Below are 17,374 nucleotides of genomic sequence, written 5' to 3'. Positions count from 1 at the left end.
GGGAATCTTGCCACCCATCTCAGCTCGGCCTTGTGCCCTGTGAGCCGAGATCCTCCACCTTCACGCCTCCCTGCTCAGAGCACAGGACAGAGCCCCTGCAATCTCTCCCGGACCCTGGACGCCCCCTGGGCTCAGTCCTGCCCTCCAGGAGCTGGGAGTCCTGACGTTCCCTACCCAGTGACTGTGTGATCTTGGGCAAGGCCCTGCCCCTCTCTGAGCTAAGAGTCATTCAACTCTAAAGAGGAAGAAGTGCCACGATGAAGGGTCCTGTGGCCTTGGAATCAGAAACTTGGAGTCAAATTCTCCCAAACTGGTCAGATCCCCTGCTCCAGGTCAAGGTCTCTACCAGGTGCTGGCACCAGCGGACCCTGTCCCCAAAGAGCTGAGCAGCTGGGAAACAGTCCTGGCAACTACTTGGAATGAACCAGGAAGCCAGGCGGGGACAGGGCAAGGGTTCCCATGGAAATGGCCCAGGACCAGGAGGAAACAGCCTTCATAATTAGCCAAGGAAGAGGTGGGAGTCCCTGCCTCCCCCAGAAGTCCCTGGAAAGGTCTAGAAAAGCTTCAGAGAGAAAAGAAAAATTAAGTTGTGAAAGAAATAATTCAATCAAAAATAATTCTGTTCATTTCGTCCAGGAACCAGTTAATTGAATTACATTTCTTTCCAAATCCAGGCCTATTCAGAAAGCCAGGGAATCCAAGTTCTGCTAAATTTAAAGTAAACTCCCTAAATAATCCGATGAATGGGCCAGTTGAGTCCTGGCTCTGGTAAATCCAGCCCCAAGCCACTCCCGTCCTGTGACCACTCTCTCAATCGGCTTAGCCGATTTTTTTCCCTTTCAATAAAATGTAATTTAGGCAAACAATGGTCCACTTTGGTCAAATGACCAGAAACTTTAGACTGAAGGGAGAGGCGCCAGTTAAATGAGAAATTCGTCACGCCAGCCTGCCAGCCCGGGCGACATGGTGGGGGGCCAGTGCTGGTGGGGCGCCATGCATTGCAACCGCACACCGGCCCCCAAGGCACCCCAGACTTGTGAGCCCCAGGTGCCATACTGCGACCCTCAGGTTCTTCATCTGAAAAAGGGGGGGGGGGCAGCTCTGGAGAGTAAGCCAGAAACCTAGGAGAAAGCCCCACCAAGGCCACCAGAGCAGGTTTCCCGACCTCCCAGCTTCCCCTCGCCTTCCTGCCCTCCTGCCCCTCCATCCTGGGCCTGGTGGGGGAGGAGTCAGCAAATTGCTGGTCTACATGGTTTTCCTCCCTGTAAAATGGACCCTGAAACCTTTAATTTACTTTTTTGCCTTTTTTTTTGGTACCAGGAATGAAACCCAGGGGTGCTTAACCACTGAACCACATCCCAGCCCTTCTTTTACATTTTATTTAGGGACAGGATCTCTCTGAGTTGTTTACAGCCTCACTAAGTTGCTGAGGCTGGCTTTGAACTCTCAATCCTCCTGCCTCAGCCTCCCAAGTTGCTGGGATTATATGGACCACTGTGCCCGGCCATTTACTTACATTTTTGGAATAGAAAGATACTTCAAGTTGATCAAAATTCAAAGATTATCAAAGAGGGTACAGTAACAGGTCTCCCTCGTGCCTCCCTGTTCTCAGCCACCCCTCTTCTCTCTGGGAGGAAGCCACCCCGTCACTAGCCTCTTGGACTGCCAGCCAGAGAGTGAGCCCTCTCTCCCGCCTATGGCATGAATAACCACAAACCAGACCTGTCCTCTGCGCCCTGCCTTTTCCACCAGGGGACACGTCGTGTTCACGTCGTGTTAGGGGGCTTCCTCCATGCTGCTTATTCATTTGCTTGGTTCGTCAGATTCCATTGATTGCGTGTTCTGCGACCATTTCATCATCCGCTACTGATGCTCTGCACACACACACGTGCACACACACATGCTGCCGTGACCAACCCTTTCATAGGCCGCTCCCTCCTAGCTGGTTGAAACACACCTGAGCCTGGAATTCATGGGACAAAAGAAATGTGCAATGTCATTTCCATAGACACAGCGTTCCCAGCTTCCGGCTTGTGGCAAGGTACTCCCCAGATGTGGAGGGACCGTTTCCTTCCCTAGAGCCTCACCATCAGTGGGACCAATTTTCTATGTCTTTCCCAAACCCGCAGGCAAGGGTAGAATCTCAGTGTAGTTTAAATTTGTATTTTTCTTATGGCGAATGAGGTTGCCTTCTTTACCTGATTTAAAAAAATATTTCCTTTCTTGTAAACTCTTGTTCATATTCCTAGTCATGTTTACATTCCAAGGTTGGTGTTTTGTTTTTTTTTTTTTCTTTTCTTATTGATTTCTAGATGTTCTTTACGTACTAAAGAAAGTGTGGGCTGCGGATGTGGCTTGGTAGTAGAGCACTTGCCTAGCATATGTGAGGCCCCGGGTTTGATCCCCAGCAAATTCTGTAAAGAAAACATGACCTGCCAATTTCTTTCTTCTAGAACTTTCCAGGGTTATTCTATGCACATAGAATCAAATACATTATGATAAGTACTTTGAATTAGGGTTTGCTGGAGGTCTTTCCACCTCAATGGCTGGGGTATCTGGGGTGGATCCCTCTGGTCAGAATCCTGGGGCTGGTGTTGAGGACTAGGACTGGGGAACCTTCCTCCTTCTGGGGTGGGAGCCGTTGGCTTCCGGCCTCTTCACTTCAGTTCCTAGGCTCTGCTGCCGCCCCAGGCCTCCCTCGCAGCCCACGGAGCGTCCACCTTCAGACGCCAGCCCAGCGCCCATGCAGTGTTCACTGCAGTCACGTTCGCATGACCTAAGCATGCAGTGGGCCCGGCCTCTCCCTCCTCCTCCTGCCCGAGGGCAGACACTTGTGTGAGGTCGTCTGTGGTAAGGAATGAGTCCTGGGCGGCAGCCCAAGCCACACCTCAGGCCTTCCGCGCTGGTGGGCCGTTCCTCTGCCTTTACTCCCGAAGGCAAACCCCTGCAGCTCCTGGAAGCCCCTGGCAGGGCGCCTCCTCTGGGAAGACTTCATTGACCTGCTCTCGTGGGCATCCGAGTGCCTCGTCTATAGTGACCAAAACCAGAACTGTTTTCCTGTTTCTCTGTCCTGCAGAATCTCCTGACATGAATTCCCAAGTGACTCATAAAGGGGACTCAGTTCCCTCAGTTGAAAGGAACCATCGTAATGTAAGGCACCCACAAAGGGCAGTTGAGAGGAGTCAACGGGTCATTTCCTGTGAAGGGCTTTGCGAGAGCCGGTCACACAGAGGCCCCGTGTGCCATCGCTATAGGATCCCTTCAACTTTTTTATATTCAAATTTTTCTATAATATTTTGAGTACTGGGAATTGAACTTGGGATGCTTTGCCACTGAGCCGCATCCCCAGCCCTTTTTATTTTTTATTTTGAGACAGGGTCTCACTCAGTTGCTCAGGGTCTCAGTAATGGCAGAGCCTGACCTCAAATTTGTGATCCTCCTGCCTTAGCCTCGCATGTCATCACAATTACAGGTGCGTGCCACCACGCCGGGCACTGGGTTGACTTTTATTTTCTACTTCATATTTTATTGACTTCCCCAGTTTTCTATTAAATATCTATTACTTTTATAATCAGAAAAACATAATAAAGATATAAAATTAACTGCAGAGGCTGAAGTAGCCAACCTCTTAGGGTGCATCTCCTCCTTGGGAGTCTGTCCTCCCTGGGGGATTCCAGGCAGGGCTACGGCAGATTCAAAGCCTCCTGGGTGGGAGAAGGGGCTCCCCATCCAGAGGAGGGCATGCTGGGGCTCTTTCCCCCACACCCCGGAGGCCCTCTTGCACTGCCTTCCCTTGAAGTTACTGCCAAGGGGGATAGCCCCTTCCTGCTTCTGTCAGACGGTTGAGTCTGGTGGTCCTGGTAGCTCAGCAGCTAATGAGGAGACTGCTTAAGAGGGCTCCTCGCTGGTAACACAGAAAGGTCAGCCTTGCCCTTGCTACTCAGGTGAGCTTGGTAATGTACCTCTCAGAACTTCATTTCCTCACTTGTAACATGAGGGATACAGTAATTCTTATCCCAGGGCTATTGCAAGGATTATATAGGGGTTTATAAGATCATAGTAGGTGATCAATTAATGGGAACTTCAGAAACAAAGGAATTTCATAAAAGTGAAGTAAGTCCTTTGGATGTCGAAAATGTGTGAAAACAAAAGGATAAAGAACAAACCTCACAGTGCCACCACCCAGTAATGTGACAGTGAACATTTTCTTTCTAGGCTCTTCTCTATGTACAAATTTGTATTTTGTTTTGAAGTTCAAGTGTAATCCTGCTGTCACTGCATATTTTCACCCTGCGTTTATTCTCTCAATACTCTAACATATTTCCTCGTGTGATTACACACTGTTTGTAAACATCCCTCTCAATGCTTGTATAAGATTCCGTGGTGTTGGTGCTGTTGACCAATCCCCTTTTGTTGACACCCTGGCTCTAATTTTCTTCCTTATAATGAACTCCACAATGAACGTGTATATTCTAGACGCCTTCCTCAGGACAGATTTCCAAACATGGAGCCACTGGTCCAAGGCAAACACATTTTTAAAGTTTTTGGGTAGTCGGCACCTTTCCAAAGCCCTTGACCTCTGCCACTACCACAAGCTAGCAGCGCCAACAAAGAATTTTGCCAAATACAATCTCGGATAATACAGAGAAGACGCATACAGACTCCTGCATGCAGGGGGCAGATCCCAAGAGAAGTTTACCAAACCATCTGGGGCACCACCTCCCATCTCCCCTCACCCAGCCCTGGTTTCCTTGGCAAGAGGGCTGGGAGGTGGGGTCCAGGGAAGCAGAGGGGGGCGGGTACGGACAGAAGGAAACACCGGGGACTCGGGGGCTCTCTCCATCGGAGGTCATTCGGCACCCCGGGGGATGTGAGCCTGGAGTCCAGGACCAGAGTTCCGTCTGGGCCGGGGGCGGCGGTGCGTGGGGGGAGCAGCTTCTCGGCTCCTCGCTGGGGAGTGCAGAGCCTTCCTTGGGTCCCGCAGCCCCAGGGCCGCACTTGGAGGCCCCTTTGGCAGGCGCGGCAGATGGCCGGGGGCGCAACCCACACGAGGCGTGCGCGCCGACTGAATGGGCCTGCACCTCACCCTGCAAGCACGAGAACCACGAAGCCCCGGGGCGGGGAGCCGGGGCGGGGTCGGAGCCGGGGCGGGGCCGGAGCCGGGGCGGGGCCGGGAGCTGACGTCGCGGCCCCGCCCCCGGCCGGCAACCCGCTCCGGGCGCGCGCCCGGCTGGCCGACTCCTCACCTGGAGCGACAGGTGTGCGCATCTCGCAGGCGGACCTCCCAGGGCCAGGTGAGTGCCGGCGGAACTGCGGGAGGGCTTGGGCGGGCGCAGTGCGCGGTCTCTGGGCGCAGAGGGCAGCCTCGTCGAGGAGGCAGGTCAAAGGAAGAAGGAACTGGGCGCGGGTCTCTGGAGGTGCTTGTTGCCTCTTGGTCGTGGCTACGTTGTCCTGAAAACGCAGGCTTTGGAGGGATTTGAAGGAGAAAGGAAGTAGAAGAGGCAGCGGCAAGTTTCCAAATACTTCAACCACAGATGTATTTTTTTTTTTTTTTTTTTTTTTTTTTTTTTTGCACCAGGGATCGAACCCAGGGGCGCTTAACTGAGCCACATCTCCAGCCCTTTTTTCTATTTTATGTTGAGGCAGGATCTCACTGAGTTGCTTAGGGTCTCGCTAAATTGCTGAGGCTGGCCTTGAACTCATGATCCTCCTGCCTCAGCCTCCTGAGCTACTGGGATTACAGGCCTGCGCCACCGAGTTGGCCACAAATGTATTATTACTATACTTTTTTTCTTACATGAGCTTTCCTTCGTTGTAAAAGAAGCATGAGCTGATTGATTATTTGGTAAATGGAGAAAAATAGGAAAGAAATCCTCTATGGTATTAAGACAAGTAAAACCAGGCATGATGACTCAGGCCTGTAATCCCAGCTACTCAGGAGGCTGAGGCAAGTTAGAGGCCCGCCTCTGCAACTCAGGGAGACCCTGTCTCAATAATAATAATAATAATAATAATAATAATAATAATTAATAATAAAAGAGTTGGGGGATGTAGCTCAGTGAAACAGCCCTTGGGTTCCAAGTACTGCCAAAAAAAAAAAAAAAAAAAAAAAAAGGACACATGGTAACACCACCCTCTTTATTTGGGTCTGTTTCCTTCTAGTCATTTTTATTTATGATCATTTAACTATAATTGAATCCATACCATATTTACAGTTTTTATGTCTTGCTTTTCCTCTCTTACCATTGTCTTAAGCATTTTCTCATGGTGTTCTTAGTCATTGAGTATGTAAGCATTCTTTTTAATGGCTGCATAATTTTCCATGTGATGAACTGGCCATGGCTGGGTACCACTGGGAACCCTTGGAGCAAGGAACTGAGGGGAGACAGGGAGGTGATGTGGAAAGAGCCCAGGCTCTGGGTGGGACAGGCTGGGAGCTCCACCTCCTACAGGGGGATCTTAGGAAAGCTCTTTGCTGTCTCTGGAGCTTCCCCCACCTGCCTCTGGGAAATGGATACCTAAAGTCCCTTCCCTGTGTGGTGTGAGGATTAAATGAGCTAATTCATGCAGGAAAAGGGAACACTAGTCTGTGGATTTGAAAACTGCTGAGGGCCAGAGTAGGAGAAGAGCTGGAGGGGGGGGAACGCCCAGAACGGGGATGTCTAGGCCTGGGGCAGGTTGACAAGAGCCAGCAGGAACCGTCCACGTCCACTCTGTGTGAGGCAAGCACAGACAGCATCCTGAGGCAGGGCCTGTGACCTCCAGCATCCCAGATGTTCCAGCATCCCAGATTCAGCCTCTTGGAATGTGCTTCTGGGGAAGAAAAGTAGGGGGTGGAGGTGGAGGTAGAGCTTGGTTAATCAAACCATTACACAGATGAGGAGACTGAGGCTCAGGAGACATGATTTGTTCAAGCTCCACATGGGGAACAGTAATGGAGTAAGTTTGGACCTCAGGGTTCCTAACTCCCCCAGGGTCTCTATATCCGATGACTAGGTGCAGGAATGTGGGGGATGGGGATGGGAGGTCAAGTCTGAGTCATCGCTGCACATGGACCAGCTAAGGCTTGCTTAGAGAAAGCAGAAGTCTCTGTTCTCTGGGCCTCCATTTCCTCATCTGTGAAATGGGAATAATGCCCCATCTACCTATTTACTAGGCAGCAGGTAGCCAGGCCTCCTTCTGCCTTTGAGGGAGATCATGTGGCCCCGCCCTCCTGACCCCCTCACCTTCTTAACTCCCTGGCCATCCTGGTTGGGGGCCTGGACCCTTGTCAGCTCAATCCCCCGGGGTACCTGTGGCCATGTTTCCTGGAGCCCCGAGACCCCAGCCCCGGGGGCTCTGCTCTGGGTTCCCAGTTAGATCTTGCTATGATGCCCCCCTGGTGCTCCAACTGAATGGGAGAGAGGGGGCGCTGAGCTGGGGGGAGGGCCTGAGTGGCAGGGAGACCCATTGCTGAGGGTCCACAGCTCCCACCCCAGCCATGCCTTTCTGCCTCTCCTATCGCGCCACACAGCAGTGGGGATCTCAGGCTCCTAGCGACTGGCACCCAGGCGTCTCTGCTTTCTGAAGCACGACTGGGTGGTCGCCCTTGGATTCTCAGAACACTGGTGGCGGCTCACTGCCTAGCCGCAACTTTAGTCAGTTGGAGAGATAGTTAGCTCAGGACTCAGCATCAATCCCTGCCTCGGGCCTGGGGGGACACTTTCTGAAACATTCCAACCTCGACCCCCCTCTGGTCAGGAGTGGAAGGCCCGATGATTGCCAGAGCTTTGTCCCCCGGCCCTGTCCCTGGGCTTCCTAGCAATGCTGGGCCCTTTTTTTTTTTTCTTTCTGGTACCAGGGATTGAATCCAGGGACGTCTACCACTGAACTGCATCCCAGCCCTTTTTATTTTTCATTTTGAGACCAGGTCTTACTAAATTGACCATGCTGGCTTCAAACTTGTGATCCCCCTGCCTCAGACTCCCAGTTGCTGGGACTATAGGCGTGAATAGTTTACTTGTTTATAACACAAGTATATAAATTCTGCTGTGTTAATATGCATATTATAAATATACATCGAAATGGAATATTGAGAGCTGGGCGTGGTGGCACAGGCCTATAATCCCAGTTACTTGGTGGGTCGAGGCAGGAGGATCTCGAGTTCAAAGCCAGCCTCAGCAAAAACGAGGTGCAAAGCAACTCAGTGAGACCCTGTGTCTAAATAAAATACAAAATAGGGCTGGGGATGTGGCTCAGTGGTCGAGTGCCCCCGAGTTCCGTCCCTGGGTGGAAATAAAATAAAATAAAATAAAATAAAATAAAATAAAATGGCCTAGGGATGTAACTCAGTGATAGAGCACCCCTGGGGTCCATCCTCAGTACCCCCACAAGAGAATATTAAGAAGACTAAGATTAAAAACTAAATAAGAATATAAATTCCGCTTGTTTCCTCCTGCATCCCACGGGTCACCTAGTGAGCTTGCGGGGTGCAGTCATCTACTTTGAAGACAGCTGCCTTAGTGGTCACCAGAGTCCCTGGATGCTTCCAGAGTGGGAGGTGGACTCATGGTGTCTTGAAGGACAAAAGAACTGCAGTGGAGTCCTGGTGGGGTCCTCGGATGTCATGGGCAGACTGTTGGCATTTGCAGGGGGAGTGGGATCCATTCCCCCCGGCGACAGTCTTCACTGCCCCTGTGAACTTGAGCTCAGGTTCCTTCAACTCTCTGGGCCTCCGGTTTCCACCTGTAAAGTAGGTGGGGTGACCTCCAACCTGAGGGACGTGGAGTCCATGGCCGCCGGACCCGGGCGGAGCTGCCTGGGACCCAGACCCCACCTCCTCCTCCTTCCCCTTTACTCCTCACCCCAGAGGGAGGGGGGTCCTGGGTTCCCTTTGGCGGTTTCCCCACTGGGGGCCCCTCCCACCCCCAAAGAGCTGAGGTTTCAGCACTTGCTGGGGCTGGGCTGTTCCTCCTCCCCCATCGGAGTCCCGCCAACCTTTGAGGCCCGCCTCCTTCCCCTCGCGTCTGTAGAGGGGCCTGGGGGTAGTATGTTTGTGGGGGCGGGACTCAGGGACTTGTCTCTAAGTGGTACTGGTAGCTCTTCACACAGAGAAAGCAGGCCCGCGTGGAGGTGTGAGCCCATAATCCCAGGCCCGGGAAGCTGAGGCAGGAGGATCACTTGAGCCCAGGAGTTGGAGGCCAGAGAGAGAGGCCCCAGGGTTGGGGGTTTAGTTCAGTGGTAGAGCACTTGCCTGGCACGCAGGAGGCCCTGGGTTCCATCCGCAGCACCACCACCGCAGAGGGAGGGAGGAAGAGAAAATAGCTCTGGTGCCCCTGGCAGAGGGCAGAGGGCACAGTCTCTCTGGTGCCCAGTCAGTCTTTGATCTTGTGCGTGGCCAGCCCTGTAGTTGCGGGTGTCCAGGAGGGGCTGGGGCCGACGTCTCAGGCTCTGTGGCATCAGGAAATGTTTGTGGACATACATGTGACGTGGCGAGGACCAGATGAGTCGCACCAACTCTGCTGGCCCAGGAGAGTTGTGTGTGGGACTCGGGATCATTAGTGGCGGCTCTCCACAGTCCCGTGGTGCGGCTAATGAGTGGTTGTGTGTCTTGGGAATGGGAATCCTCGGCTTCCCAGAGGGTGCAAGGAGCAAGTTCTGGAGACAGTTGGCAGCGGCACCGAGGGACATTGTGCTGAGTGGGAGGGTCAGCTGAGCCCAGAGGGGCAGGGAGGTGATGGGTAGGTGGAGGGAGGAAGCAGGCAGGTCCGCTCGGGGCAGGGCAAGGGGGCCTTTGGGGACACTGGGGGATTTGTTGAGTGCTCCCTGTGCCTGTGGGTCACGTGACCAGATTCCCTGAAGGAGACGGCAAAGGGAAAAAGGGAAGACACCACCGGCCTGGCCTGGCGGAGGGGGAGGACAGGGAGGGGAGGAGCCACAGGACAGGGCCGTCCCTCCGAGAAGGCTCTTCCTCACAGTCTGGAAGTGTCAGGCCCTCCTCCAGCCCCAGACCTCCCAGGCCAGGCCCTGCACAGCTGTTTACAGGGCACCCACGGGAGGGCTGCTCCCTGTTGGAGCAGAAGTTCAAGGCTGTTAAGGAGAAGTTAGTGTTTTCAGTCCATGCGAAGTACCAGAAAGAGAAGGGGGCGGGCGTCGCTGGCAGAGGGCAGCGGGGCAGGGCGTGTGGTCCAGGAGGCTTCTGGGAGGAGGGGACTTCGAGCTGTAACCTGAGCCCTGAGCAGGAGCAGCCTTTCAAGCATCTGGGCTTAGATAATTGGAGGCCGAGGGAACAGCAGGAGAGCCCAGGCCAGGCCGGAGCAGGCCCCGGAAAGAATGTGGGTTTCATAGCTGGCTGTCATTTCAGTAGCCAAGGACACAATCACGCTGGTCACCAGGTAGCCATAGGAACCAGGTGGCAGAGAGGTGAGATGCAGCCGGGCTCAGAAAATAGCTGGGAGGTAGAGCGGACTGCCCGGCTCACGGTGGTTTAGTTTAGTTTTTGGGTTTTTTTTGTACTGGGGATTGAACCCAGGGGTACTATACCATGGAGCTACACCCCGGCCCCCTTTTTAAACTTTGAGACAGAGTCTCATTAAGTGGCCAGGCTGGCTCTCAGTTTGCAATCCTGCCTCAGCCTTCCAAGGAGTTGCTGGGATTACGGTGCGAGCCACCATGCCCAGCTACACCGCTCACTGAGCCCAGATTTGTGTAACCCCAAAGTCTTTCCCAACACAGTGCCCTGGGTGCCGAGTGTAGGGGATGTTCCCCATCCAGCCCAGTCTCTACTCTACAAAGCGGGACCCTGAAGACCTCTAGAGATCACCTCCTCTGGAATTCACAGAGGCCTGTGAATTCCCCAAGCTCCCACCATATCCAATGACTGGCCTGGGACTCAAACCTGGGCCTCTTGTGACCCCCCACCCCCACCCCACCCCACCCCGGAGCTGGAGGAGGAGGGAGGAACCATTGCCAAAGGATGATCTGACCAGGCATGGCCATGTGGTGAGGTCACCTAGGAGAAGCGTCTGGAAGGAGAGGCTTGTGAGGGCCCTGCCCCGGAAAGACTCCGAGCTGGGTGGACCCCCTAGAAGGTCTGGGCACAGGGAGCCAAGGTCTCACTGGGCGAGGAGTAACTGTACCAAGGCAGCATCTTCAGCCAGCAGACGTGATGGGGGGCCTCCTAGAGCCCGTGAGGCTGCTGATCCTCAGGGGTCTTGGGAGAGATGGAGAAGGACCCTAGAAGCCAAAGACACAGGGAACCTCCCTGCAGGGGCCCCCCAGAAGTCAAGACCAAGATGGACAAGGCTAAGTGGTTTACCTGGCCCACCTAGGTCTGCAGGCCTCTGACCGAACCCCCTGCAGGAAGAGGGGACGCAGCCTGCATGTTCCCGTCAGGTGGGCTGGACTTTTGACTCTGCTCCCGGGACCTGCGAAAGTCCCTCCCACTCACGGCTGGCTGGGGCCAAGTCGCTTCTGTGCATTATTATCTGTATGATCCCAATTCTACGAACGAGGCTCAGAGAGTTTAAGGAATTTAGCCAGCGTCACATGGTAAAAAGCAGCAGCGGCAGCATCTGAAGCAGCCCTTTCGCCGCGCCGGTGCACTGGAGGCCGGACCACCTCCCTCCTAGAGGGCTTCAGGGGCAGGAGCCTGATGGGGGTGTCAGTGACTTGGAACGGCATCCTCCGCTCCCCTGGGTGAGGGACTGGCAGGCCGTGTCCTCCCTCGAGGGCAGATGCCACACTGCATGAGTCAATGCAGGCGACTGTCTCCGAGCGGGCTGGCAGGGCCAGGGGATGGCTCTTCAGGTTTGGTTAGAGGGAGGAAGGCTGCCTCTTCACAGTCCATTCATTCGCTCATTGTTTGTTAAATGCCTCCTGGGTGCCAGACACTATTCTAGATATTGGCGACACAGCGGTGCCCAAAATAGCATCAAGTCCCTGCCTTCATGCGACTTAGTTCTCTGAGTGGGGGATGCAGACAAAAAAAAAAAAAAAAAAAAGTACCATCTAGAGTATGCTAGATAGTAATGCGCGCCAGGGAAATGGCGGAGTAGACCAGGAGAGGCCGGGCGGGGCCCAGAGCAGGCCTCCCCGTGAAGGTGACTTGGGGAGTCAGGCCCCCAGGAGGTGTGAGGGGAGCTGTGTGGATCTCCGGGAATGGCCTGGGCTAAGCCCTTAGGCTGGAGCCTGCCCCGCTCCTTCAGTGAGGCAGTGGCAGGAGCAAGGAGCCTTCTGGAAGTTGAGGTCAGGGGCTGAGGACCAGTTTTGGAGGGCCGTGTTCAGAACCACCCTTCACATTCAGGAAGAGATTGCTTTGCAAGCTCCTGAAATCTTTCTCCCCATCCTGGGTTTCAGCGTCTACTGCGACTGCATGGGCTGTCCTCGAGGACTCCAGACCTCCTGCCCAGTGCTCTGGAGTGCCACGTGGTCCTGAGCGGGTCTGAGATTAGGAAGCAGGTGCAAACGTCAGCTAGGGAGGGAGCCTGGAGGGCTGCTGCTCCTGGCTCAGTGCAGAGCCCTGGAAACCCAGCATGGCCCCTGGCAGGTCGGGACTCCACCGTCACCCGTTCATCCCGGGAGGTGGGAGGGTGGCTTGGGAACTTGAGCTGGCCACACCCTTGGGCTTTAAAGTTGGGAGTCAGTTCCAGAAGGGATCTTGGAGAGGAAGGCGGCTGGCATGAGGTAAGATTTCTTTTGCTCTGGAACAGCCTCCTCTCCTTAGCTGTTTTGCATCATGTCTGTTTCCCCTTAGAGCTTTGCTGCAAAGCTCCGTAGGACTCACAGCTTGGACTTATGGGGGAGTAGGAAGGAAGAGGACTTGGACCCAAAATCAGCTTTATCGGGCACAGGGTGTGGAGAGTGCCCCTCCATCCAAAAGAGAGAGTGGGTGGAGACCCTGGGAGAGAGACAGGGAGGGCCCAGAGCCCTGGGCTCTTTAACAGCCCCTGGGGGACTGGAGGCTCTTTTAAGACCTGTTGGCCCAGGGAATAGATCAGGATCTTCCTTGGGGCTGGTGGGAGTGGTGGGTGGGGGGAGGCGTGGCCACAGCCGGGAATAGGGAGGGGAAGCTGGAAGAGGGCCTTGCAGTCGGCTCTGAAGGGAGTCTGGGTGAGGAGAAGAGAGGAGGGGTGTTTAGCGAGTTCCAGGTTTGAGTCTCCAGAGAGGTTGAACTGTGCTCAAGAGCTTCAGGTTCCCCTTCTGTAAAACATGTAAAGAAAACCAATTCAATCTATTGTCCTTTGAGAGGATTAAATGAAATTGCCACGCGGTGCTTAGTTGGTGCTGTAGACGAGGAGGGGCCGAGTTTGGAAAGCAGGACCCAGGGTGGAGGCCTGCAGTGGTGAGGAGGGAGGACGCAGGGTGTGCCATTGTGCCAGGGTCCCACTGCCTGGACTGATGTGGGGATATGGAATGGGGCCCTTGGGCTGATGCCCAAGCTAGTGTGGCATGTGGCCAGGGCCAGGTGACAATTTGTGCCCAGAGTGCTAGATCTCCCAAGGCTTCAAGACAAGTCAGGAATACGGATCTATAATATGAAATCTGCCAACTGGAAATCAATTAACAAAATAAAAACAAGAAGAAACCATCAGGCCAAGTCAAGCCTGCCACCTGGTTGGTGACCCCCTGCCCCAGCAAAGGTGGCACTGAGGGCAGGCCCCAGTTGACTGCCACAGGCATCACCTCCTGGAATCAGCTTCCTCCTCTCTTCTTGAAAATGGTCTCTGAGGCCCAGCTTCCCAGACATCATTAGGAGAATGGCCTATTTGCTGTGCTGTGTGGTCTTGGACAAACTCCTTGCCCTCTCTGGGCACAAACTCTTCTGACCAGAAAAAGGACCTGGTCTGTAGGACTCCCATCAGTGAACAGTGTGTGACTAAGTCCCTCAGGCTTGAGGGAAGATGCGGTTATTATGGAGGTGAGTCTTCCGGGATTGGATTGCCGTGTGCTGAGGCATTTTGTGTGTCTACAGCCACAATTGTGTGTGTGAGAATGTAGGTGTGTCATAATTTGGATGTAAATATCATCATTTTAATAACCCAATCTAGAACATGTCATCAGCTGGAAGCCGGTAGGAAGCCTTAATTAGTTCTCCCGTGACCTGGGGAGGGCAGGGTCTTCTTCCCCATCTTCAGTTAGGGAAACCCAGGCCGGGAGGTGGCTCCACTGGATGTGCCCTGACTCCAGTGCTGCTCCCACGGCGTGTGTGGGGCTCTCATTCAGCTCCGCGCACTTCACTGAGCCGCCTGGAGGATCGCACGGAGAGGAAAAAGGGGCTTTGCCTTTGATACCCCTCTGGGAGGAATGTGTGACTGAGCCCTGCAGGGCGACCTCCCTGGCCCTTTGTCAACACCCCTCACCCCTCACCCCTCCGCCGGGCCTGTGTTCTCCACAGCACTCAGCCTAAAGGTGGACTGGACCCCAACTTCCTAACACCTCCCTTTGCAGTGCCAGGCATAACCACCGGCCTTCGGAGCGGAGAGAGACCCTGGCAGGGGCGGAGGGGACTTGGACGTAGAAAACCGGGCTTTTGTGCGCCCACCTCTTCCCCCTGGACCGGGCGCTGCCTCGGGTGGCGAGTCTGCGTGCGCACCCCGTGCCCCGCGCGCGAGCCTGCGTTCCCGCACGCTGCTCCCCAGGGGCCGTGGGCACTGCGATCCCTGACTGCTCAACCCCCGCCCCCGGCTCCCCGGGTCTGGGAGGATGCGGGCCCTTTAAATCCTCCGGGGCGGCGGCGGCGGGCCGGGGATGACATCAGCGGGCGGGCCCGGGGCTCAATGGGAGCCGACGGGCGCGCGCAGGGCGGGAGCGCGCGAGCCGGCGGCGGGGGCGGGCGGCCGGGAGGCGGCGACGGCGGCGGCGAGAGCCCAGAGCCAGAGCCGGCCGGGGCCGAGCGAGCGGAGCGGAGTGCGGCGCGGCGCGGCGGCGGCGGCTGGGCCGGGAGAGGCTGGCGCGCCGGGCGGCCCCGCGAATCCTCCGGCATCCGCCCCGGCGGGCCGCCCCCGCCCGCGGCAGCCCCCCGAGCAGCGGCCGGGCACCGGCGCCTTCCCGGCGGGGTAAATATTGGGGGTCCGCGGGCCCGCCGAGGGGCGCAAACCCGGGGGGAAACGGGGCTCGTCCGCCTCTTTGTTTTTGCCGGGAGCGGGAGGAGCGGAGGGCGGCAGGCGCGCGCTCGCGCGGGCTGGGGGGGCACTCCGGGCGCCGCCCGCTCGGCCCGCGAGGACAAAGGCGCGGCTGGGGACCGGAGGAGGGGGCTGTTATTTTGCAGGCTTGCGGGGGGAGGACCCCTCCGTCCCGCCCGCCTCCGCCTCCCCCGGCTGGGCCCTCCGAGGCCCCGTCCGGCCGAAGCGGCCTCAGGGCCGTGAATTGGGGACGCCGAGGGAGGGGACTGGGGTGCTGGGGGCACCCGATACTGTTTATTCGGGCTTCCCGGCCAAACCCGGGCTTCTGTCGGCTTCGCCGGACCCTCAGCGGCACCCCCTCCTCTCGTGGCCCGGGTGCCCCAGAACCAGGGTCAGCAAGGCTGTCTCCGCATGTGGGATGGGGACGTTTGGGGGTCCTGAGGTGCTGGGGTGCGCGGTCGGCCAGGCCGTGGGCTTTGTTTTCCTTTGTGGAGAAAGGAAGCGGGATGTTCGCGGACGGGATTCTCCCGTTCGTGGCCGCGCAGCCCCTGGTCTGCAGGTCTGTGGAAGCAAACTGGTGGTGCCCCGGATCTTGGAGAGGGTTCCCAACTCTTAATGCCCAGACTCAGAGTGCGGGGAGCCCCCTCCCCAACTTTGCCCTTAGTTTTCTTACATATTTTCTTGTTGGCATAACCTCTCAGGCAGAAGGATTTGGGGACAAGGGGGAACGTCCCAAGATGCTTCTAGTACATGGCCCAGTATTTGGGTCTCTTTGATCTGGGGGCTTGGATACCCCTTCCGTTTGTATCTTCATGGTCCAGTGACAAGGGTCCTGGCTCTAGGGAAGGAGGAGGGGTCAGGAAGTAAAAAACCTGCCCATGTGCCCTGCTGGTTGGTAGCAGGTCTCATTTCCTAACCCTCTGAAACTCCCGACTCTTCATGTCCGCCTTTTTTTTTTTTCTTTTTTTTTTTTTTACTTTGTTTATCTCCCCCCATCCCTACCCCACCCCCACGGGAGAAGCAGCCAGAGAACTGGAAAGCTTCCCCTGTTCTCGGATGAAGCCTTTCCCTTCTCCTTTGGGGGGATTTGGGAAGGCTCTCCCTAGGGCCCTGGTCCCCATGCCCCCAGCCCCCAGCCCCCAGGGCTGGGGAGACTGTGCTGTCTGGGAGGCTGACAGAGCGGTGGTGGGGTCCTGGAGGGCTGGTGGTTTGCACCCCTGTTCCCTTCTCTGCAGACAGCCCGGTGAGCCGAGAGGGGCTGTGGGGTTGTGCGGTATATTTATGTAAGACACCCAGACAGAGGGCACGGGTATTTATATAACCCGGCGTGGGTATTTATGTAATATAGGATGCGGGTGTATTTATGTTCCTTTCCTAACCTGCAGCTCTCCCGCTGCCTTGTGTGGTCTCTGATTCACGTTGGTGGGCATGGGCTGGGGGGGCTGTGTGTGTACTCACCGGCCCCCAGCGGGACTCACTGCGTGTGTCTCTCTTGCTTCCCTTGGCGGGTACACACTCAGGCAGCTGGACGGTGTGTGAATGTGGGGTGTGTGGCGTGTGGGTTTCCTGCTGGCAGCCGTGGTGCCTCAGCTGGGCCAGGCCAGGCATGTGGGCAGAGGCCCTTGATGGCAAGCCCCGAGCTCGGCTGGCACGGGTGGAGCCTGCTTCCTGTGGCCATGGATGGCTTGTGGCTTCTCCCTGGGAGCCTAACCCTGGGCTGGATGTTACTCGGGGCAGAACTTCTGACTCCTCCGCTCTGCCCGGTTCGGGAAGTCCGGCCTGACCACCAGAGGAACGAGTCTCTCCCTGCTCCCTTCCCGGGGTGCCTGGCTCCTGGGGCATCCCTTGGCATGCGAAGGGTCAGTCCCTGTGTGCCAGCACAGCTGCTTTCCCGTCTTCCTGTTTTGCCTTCCAGCCCTGGCATGAAAGAAGTCCTGTGTGTGAGGGCGGGAGACCAAGAGGGGCAGCAGGACCCTGTCAGGACCTAGGTGAGACTGCCACTGACTTGCTGCTGGGTGGCATGAGGGCCGTGGCATGGTCTCTCTAGGCCTGAGTTTCTGTCTGCAAAAGGAGTCCTGTCCGCTCACTCGAACTGGCCCTCTTGTAAACACATTGAGCGCTCGCTCTCTCTCTCTCTCTCTCTCTCTCTCTCTCTCTCTCTCTCTCTCTCAATATCTTTTTAGTTGTCAATGAACTTTCATTTTATTTATTTATTTATGTGTAGTGCTGAGGATTGAACCCAGGGCCTCACACCTGCCAGGCAAGCGCTCTAC

The 17,374-nt window shown here is 55.8% G+C and overlaps 1 protein-coding gene across 9 annotated transcripts in view; it reads left to right on the top strand.

The window, feature by feature from the left end:
- The first annotated feature begins 5,234 nt into the window (after positions 1-5,234).
- Csnk1e (casein kinase 1 epsilon) overlaps positions 5,235-17,374 on the top strand; it is a 32,110-nt gene continuing 19,970 nt past the window's right edge. For 4 of the 9 annotated variants that reach the window (XM_047549196.1, XM_047549204.1, XM_047549203.1 and 1 more), the window contains exon 1: positions 14,800-15,035. The gene's annotated coding sequence lies outside the window, so the exon portion shown is untranslated. Of the gene's footprint in view, positions 5,295-14,798; positions 15,036-17,016; positions 17,090-17,374 lie in introns of those variants that run through there. The other 5 variants (XM_047549197.1, XM_047549199.1, XM_047549201.1 and 2 more) reach the window with 5 other exon arrangements.

Source organism: Sciurus carolinensis, chromosome 4 (genome assembly GCF_902686445.1).
Source record: "Sciurus carolinensis chromosome 4, mSciCar1.2, whole genome shotgun sequence".
Lineage (NCBI taxonomy): Eukaryota > Metazoa > Chordata > Mammalia > Rodentia > Sciuridae > Sciurus > Sciurus carolinensis.
Note: the sequence above shows the minus strand (reverse complement) of the source record. Positions and strands in the feature narration are given on the sequence as shown.